The following is a 7,500-nucleotide window of genomic DNA, read 5'->3' on the forward strand; positions in this document are numbered from 1 at the left end:
CCCAAAAATCGTACACTTTTTGTTCACCTAGTGGTTTATGGCCGGTATACCATATCCATAATTATTTTTTTCAGTCAAGCCCGTTTTCACCTCGGAAAAGTTCTTCGAAATTGGAAACATCCTCCATCTTGAAATGGGCCATTTTTCCTGTGACGTCATAGGTGGAACCTTCCTTTTACCGGAAGTTGTAACTTCGTGAAACACGGAATAGTGTAGGTACTTCGTCTTGGTTGGAGTATATTTATTTTTTCCATAATGGTAAAGCGTTGTGTTGTTCAGTTTTGTAGTAACTCAAAGAAAACCGGGCATACCATGCATAAATTCCCAAACAACACAAATTTGAAGCAACAGTGGGTGACATTTGTTCAAGTGAAAAGAGCCGATTTAGTAGATCCGTCGGTACATTCTGTTATTTGTAGCAGTCATTTATGTGAACAGTTACATGGGAGAAATAGGCCTTACAAAGAAGAAGCAACTACTTCGCGATGCTGTGCCGACGGTTCATGCCCTTCCAGGAACAAAGTCGTTTGAAGTAAAAAAGCGACCCATGGCAGAATGCGAGGAACCGGAAGTGTCCAACAGAACTGTGAAAAAGAGTACGTATAAAATTGATTTAACTGCAAATCTTCAGATTGACACAATTGATTCATTCCCTAAGAAACCCTTTTTTTCTTAGTTATTGAAAGATTACGAAGAAGCCAGTTGTCCGGAAGCCTCTGTGCACCGAACCTGCTACAACTGAAGTGTCTAGTGTGGTCGGCACTCTTATCCATATCACTCAAAAATGTTTAACATGCAGCTATGCCATGGTTTGGAGAAGCCAAATTTACATTAAAAGACACCTGCTGGAAATCTCCTGCTATTCTGTACTCAGGTAGCATGATCTCCCAAACCCTGAGAATGCTGAAAATCCTGAAGGTACAGTGTTTCAGCTGCCAAACGTACCATAAACACCAGAGGAACTACCTGATACCCACTGTCATAAGAAGGTGGAAGGAAGAGCAGGATAAATTGGTAAGAAGGTTGTCAATTTGGAAGGAGGTGTTGTTCTTTCCGGGGATGGGAGATCTGACAGCCCAGGTCACAGTGCCAAATATGGGGCATTTACATTTCAACTTGTTGAAGTAAGTTATGTATAAGGAGGCCACTAGTCTCGCTTTGTAATCAGTTAACTTTTTTACGAATATATTACAGTATGTTATAAACTGTTGTTATTCTCTTCAAGTCCAATGAGGTGTCAAACAGTTCCTGGTGTGAACATGAGGGCCACCTCCGATTAGAGAACCATTTGGCTGACAAGAATCTTGACTTAGATGTCATAATAACTGACAGAAATCGCCAAAATGCGGCCTACATCAGAAAAAATATGGCACCCAAAGGAACCACACATTATTATGACATCTGGCACATTGCTAAAGGTTGAGTATTATTGTGCGTGCATGCACAAAAAATTTTGCTTTAAGCAGTCAAAAATATTGCCTCCTGCATTAATTAATTCATAAATGATTATTATTTTAGGCTATACTGAGGGTCTAATTGAAATGTTGCCACGTGAATATGAAGAGGACCAAAGATCATTGAAGAATTCTACTCAGGATATAAGGGACAGCAACTCAGGCCCGTTTGCTGCTTCCTTTGAGAAACCCTGCAAAGAAACAGCAGTTGAAGAATTTGTGTCATGGTTTGCCAGTGTTGAAAGTGAATTTTACAAGCCAGGTTATTACTCTATGTACCTGTACACTGTAAAAATGTTTAAAACAATATGAATGCAGATTGAACTAGATTTATGTTTTTGAACCAAACAACCACAAACATTGATCAAAAAATGTGCAACTCACGCTTAATACATCACTCGTTTTACCAACTTGCTTGACAATTGCCGGTGGTGAAGGAATCCATGTGATTGTGTCACTGCTAACGAACAGGCACTGACGCTAGTTCTGTAAGACATAAATAATTATTATGTAAATTTAATTAACATGTACCTTTGTATCCCTCAAAGGCTTGACGGTTTTAAGCCAGTGTAGGAGCGTCCAAAATCAGCTGGAAAGGTGTGGCAGATTTTGTTTACCAAACAAGATGGCAAAGCGACCCTGACATGTTTGCTGAGATAACCCCAGCACCAGCGAAGTGGCTGTTGATGGCCAATGTAGCAAAATTTCCTACAAAAAGGAGAAAACAAATAAGTATCAGTGACACACTATTGTAATCAATTCATAACATAATAAATAAATTCAACAAATCAATCTCAGAAAGGCAAAAAAAAAAAATAATAACATGTAACAAAATAAACTATAATCTTTATCTTACTCATTTCTTCTTTGATTATCTGCGCCGTACTGCTGTCTGTATGCGTAATAAGCAGTTTCCAGCACCCATACATTGCGACAGGTTGACTGAAAACCTGGATGTTCCGTGATACACTTCATCTCTGTTTCAGGCTAGTCTTCCACTTTTTGCCACACTTGCTGATTTCCATGCAGCAAATGCTTTCATCTGTTGTCGGCATGGGTTGACAAGTTCCACATTCGCACCTAAATAATTTCACATAAAACACCCAAGAAAATTCAGATTCAAAAATTCTTATTACCACCGTTTAAATGATACGCGTGCTTTGTTAAGTTTTTATCTCAAATGCAAATAAATCACACTGCGAACTACATGTATATACCAATCTGTGTTCCCGAGACGATCAGTGTTGCTGTCAACCGGTTCGGGGTTGTCTTCTCTCTGATTGTTTCTCCTAACTCTTCGCGGCTCAAATTGGTAGGGTTGTGGCACAGAGTCTTGTACATTTTCGGAAATATCCCCATCACCGTCATATAAATTTGAGGCACTTGAGTCGCTCCCTTCTGAGAGAACATCCTCCGGACTACTGCTACTTGTACGAGTCGCCATACGGAATGCGTGTTGAGCAAGCTTTGTGTTCCACCTGTGACGTCACGATCGCTCACTATTGTTTTCACCGGAAGTGGAATTTCAGTAGAAAATGAGGATATTCTTCCTAAACTAAGTCGAATTGAGCAAAACTAATGCAAAATTCGTTTTTCTCGCCACTTTTTACATGTCCTTTAAGCAATGAATCAAAACAACAACAATGCACAGGTAATCTGACTCGTTCTTTAATCCACACTGCAGACCACCGTGGCAGACTGAGTACATTTTACTCAGGGTCTTAAAATAACTGAGGAGAAAGTGCTGCCTTTGTAATTACGTCCTTAAATGGTTAGACTTTCAAGTCTTCTCGGATAAGGACTATAAACCGTAGGCCCCGTCTCACAACCCTTCAGTGTTCACCATGACCCAGTGGGACGTAAAAGAACCCACATACTATTCGTATAGAGTAGGGCATGGAGCTCCCGGTGTTGTGGTCAGGGCCCATTTCATCCATTCATGTGCTGGGTGAGATCGCTAATGGACTGATAGCGGCTGCTGGTGGCACCTATAGATGCTGATGTAAGATCTCACCCATAGATCGCTTGCTTGTAAAGTGCATTTTAATATGTCAATAGAAAATGTGCAATATAAATTCATTACCACTACCATTATAATTTTCATATTCGTTCACTACAGGGTTGCAGACTGAGGTGGCAGTCCCTTTTACTGCTTTGAGTTATAACATTCACATTCTTCAATTTCGGGACCGTGGTCTGCGGTTGCAGTCCATTTTACTGCTTTAACTTGTAATATTCATATTCTTTGACTACGGGACTGCGAACCGCAGTGGCAGTCTGTTTTTACTGCTTGGAGTCAAGTCTTATAATATTCATATTCATGGACTACGGGACCGCAGTGACAAGTTAAATAGTAATGCTTCTGTGGACGGGTATTCTGTAATTGCTTCGAAAGTTCCTATAACATTGTCAACAAACCCATTCATTATATTTACTGTAATAAATTTCCTTGTCTCATGTGACTTTTATTCATTCAATATACATGTATTCCCTGCATGAGTTTTAATGGTTTCTTCTATTGTGGTCCTGTGACTTTACCAAATATGGTTAGTCTCGCTGCTATTAAACCAAATATGGCCAAGTATTTCTATTGCATTCTAGAAGCCAAGATATGGTCGCTGAAGTTTACGTAACAAATGGACCTGTACAAGAATAAGAATGTCAACATTAATAACACATGATTTTATCTTGTCACCATTATCAAATGAGACTGAATGAAACTAACAAGAGTAATGATATTATTTTTGGATGAAAATCTTTAATATGCTTACATAAACCCTTACTGAGCTTGTGTGACATTCTATTTGCCAATGCTAATCAACATGGGAGACATTTGGTGAGAGCACTAGCCCTCCACTGATGTGCCCCAACCTCGTTCCCAGGGTGTCTCTTCTCTGCCTCCATTGTCTCTGAGAAATAGACAATGGAGGCAGAGAAGAGAGACCCTGGGAATGAGGTTGGATGTGCCCCTGGTTGGATTCCTGGGCCTGGCATAACTTATGGTTGGGTATTTTTGCTCTTAACTTTGACGTGATTTGATTTGATTTTGATTTGAGTCTCCTTGATTAGGAGAACAATTTTTGCTGAGCTTGATAACCCTGAGCTTGATAACCCTAATGCCAGACGATTTTACTTGTCAATGGGCAGTGGTTCAGGAACCAATGCAGTGTTCCAGATAAGAGTCGGGTCTTGGTCAATAACCTGACAAAGAAGGCTTCCTGACCCACCCGATGAAATGAAAAAGTTCAGTTAAATATTACACCAAAATTAAAAAACGTAAGACGGAAGTTTCTTGGCTAATAAGTATGTTGTACTCCCTGTAGTTCATTCAATGTAAACAAGAACCTTGACACTAGGTGATCATGTGCTCCTTTGTGGTTGCCTAGCACATGATCAATTTCTTCCTTTTGACAGAACATCACTTTCCCCTTGAAGTCAGAGACTGCAGACATTTTATTGTTTTCACGATCGATTGTCATTAATGTTTGACTGAGAATTCGAAATTCAGAGTTTTATATAAAAGCTAGGTTATATTTTTTTTCATCTGTCTTTTGGCTTGCCTTTTGCTGTTAACTCCCGGCTTTTATTTTGCAATACTTTTTAGTGGAAACATAAAGCGGAAAAAATTATTAGACTAAAACAAAGAGCAATTATGAAGTGGAAACAGCATGTTCAGTCCTCCCTTAGTGTGTGGAATAAACGTTTGCTTAGTGCAACTGCAAGACATGCATTACAGGCAGGAAAACGTCCGTCAGTGCAATTTGCAGTTATTTTTTTTGCTGACTATTTAACGTAAAGAAATTTGATTTTTACTCAAGAGTGTGTTTTGTGCATTGAAACCATCTCTTTATGTTGGAACTGAATTTATTACCAAAGCTTTAAAAAGTAAAAGGCCTCAAAACAGGACAGGACATTACAAAATAATTCAATGTGTGAACGTTTGAGCCCTCCTTACCCCCCTCCCCCACCACCATAGGTCCACTGTTGGCACGGTCTCTGGGTAACCCCTAAAATTGTCTGCATGACCCCCCACTTGAAAAAATTAACTAGAATGCTGCAATGGATTTAAAGAACTGGTCTTAGGTTGCCAAAAATAACTGTAAAGAGATTGCAGTATTACAGAACTGACAATAGTATTATGAAGCATGTCAGTACTACACAACATTGTAAAATTGAAACTTGTTTGTTTTCATACTTTAGACGGTGTTGGGTATGTTTTGCTACAGAGGAAGATGAACCAATGTCCCAGTGGTGAGACCATGCCGTTGTCGTGGGACAACAAAATGGGTTCACCAGGTCTGCCTGCAAGGTTGGATTGACGAGAACAAAAGTGGCAGTTCTACAACAAAGGTTTCTTGCCCGTAGTGCAATGCTGAATACATCATTGTCTTCCCTCCACTAGGACCATTGCTACAGACTTTAGAGTTCTTAGACAAACTTATCAACAAATTTTGCCCCATTGCTGCAGCAGGGGTTGTGGTGGGTTCCTTATATTGGTCTGCAGTCACTTATGGAGTAGTAACAGTAATGCAGGTTTTGGGTCACAAGGAAGGACTTGAGGTCATGGAGAAAGCAGATCCAATGTTTTTATTTGTTGGACTTCCAACAATCCCTCTCGCATTAATACTTGGCAAAATGGTCAGGTGGGAGGTAGGACCATGTTTTGCGGCTTTGGAGGCGTCATGTGAGCAAGATGTCATTTCTTAGCTACATGCTGCCGCGTCTAACTGCTGGCTTAGGTACCCGCACACCAGCTGAGCCTACTCCATTGTCTGACCCAGTTTCTCTAACAAGATTGCTTTGTGGGGCATTGATACTTCCAACAATTTCCACACTTATTGGCAAAGTGTGTTTTGGATATGTTCATTCAAGCCTTCATCGACTGATATTACGCAATGGTATGATTTCATACAGTTGACCTCAAATCACATCCGATGGCACAATTCATGAGAAATCGCACAATTTATGAAGAATTGCACAAATTTCACAAAGTAAACCAAATTATTATGTAAATACATGTAGCTCTGTGAGCGGGCAAAATGAACCAAATCCTGCACTGTGATTGGCTATCCCAGCTAAGTTCTTTGTTTGCTTGTTTATGGACCCAGACTTTGTCTCGGTCTATAAACACACAAAACAAGAACTGCTCAATATCCAACCATCCTTACCTCATGCTTGGTCAATAACCCATATATACACTTTGTTAAAAAAAAAAAAAACCTTGATCTACATAACATTTTTAAGGTGACTTACCAATGGAAACCTGCGGAGTCTCTGAATTTGTTTTTCATAAACAAATAGAAGTTTGAGGCACTAGTATCCTCTTTTGCACCTATGATGCCTGGTTCTAATTTTCAATCTAAAAGAGTTGCCTATATTGGTACAGCGCAAGCAAATCCTCTACTTCAAGTTCCCAAATCAGAATTGTTGCATACGTCAACACAACTGAAATGTTCATAATCGGCAAAACGCTACCCCTTCTTATGTCAAATATGGATTGACACAAACATTTTCATGGATTAGTTCTGTATAGTGAAAACGCTCATTCTTTCTTTAAGTGAGAAGACACAATCGCATCTTCCCCTAAATTTGTGATACAGCACTGTATGGCAATTTACTGTACATAAAGGTCAAGCTAGAGAATGTGGAAGAAACTACCAGCAGTATGCATTTAGTTTAACTGACTGCTTCCTATATATCCAATTTAGTTGAGCCAAGGTCATGGAGAAGAGCTTGCATTGGTGTATAACTTACCTGATTTGTCTTTTTTAATCTACGTTAAGCATGGATTCTCAATTATTGTTCCCTAATATTCAAATTGTCTTTAGAACAACAAAAAAGTGGTTTTCTTACTCTGAAACCTACTAAACAAGCTTAAAACAGCTCAGGGAGAAATCACACAATTTGCATAGTTTTTTGCACAATGTCCTTCCTTGTTGCATAATCTGCCCTGAAAAAAGCTTATCAATAATTATTATACTGATGAGGAGAAGGATTTCAGTAATTCATATATTTGGTACAATTCGTTGATAAGGATTGACCACCA

The 7,500-nt window shown here is 39.3% G+C and overlaps 1 pseudogene; it reads left to right on the plus strand.

Annotated features, from left to right (window-relative positions):
* The window catches only part of LOC138050552 (E3 ubiquitin-protein ligase MARCHF5-like), an 18,545-nt pseudogene that overhangs the window by 520 nt on the left and 10,525 nt on the right, over window positions 1-7,500 (plus strand).

The sequence above is a fragment of the Montipora capricornis genome, chromosome 6, assembly GCF_036669925.1.
Source record: "Montipora capricornis isolate CH-2021 chromosome 6, ASM3666992v2, whole genome shotgun sequence".
In the NCBI taxonomy this organism is placed as follows: Eukaryota; Metazoa; Cnidaria; class Anthozoa; order Scleractinia; family Acroporidae; genus Montipora; species Montipora capricornis.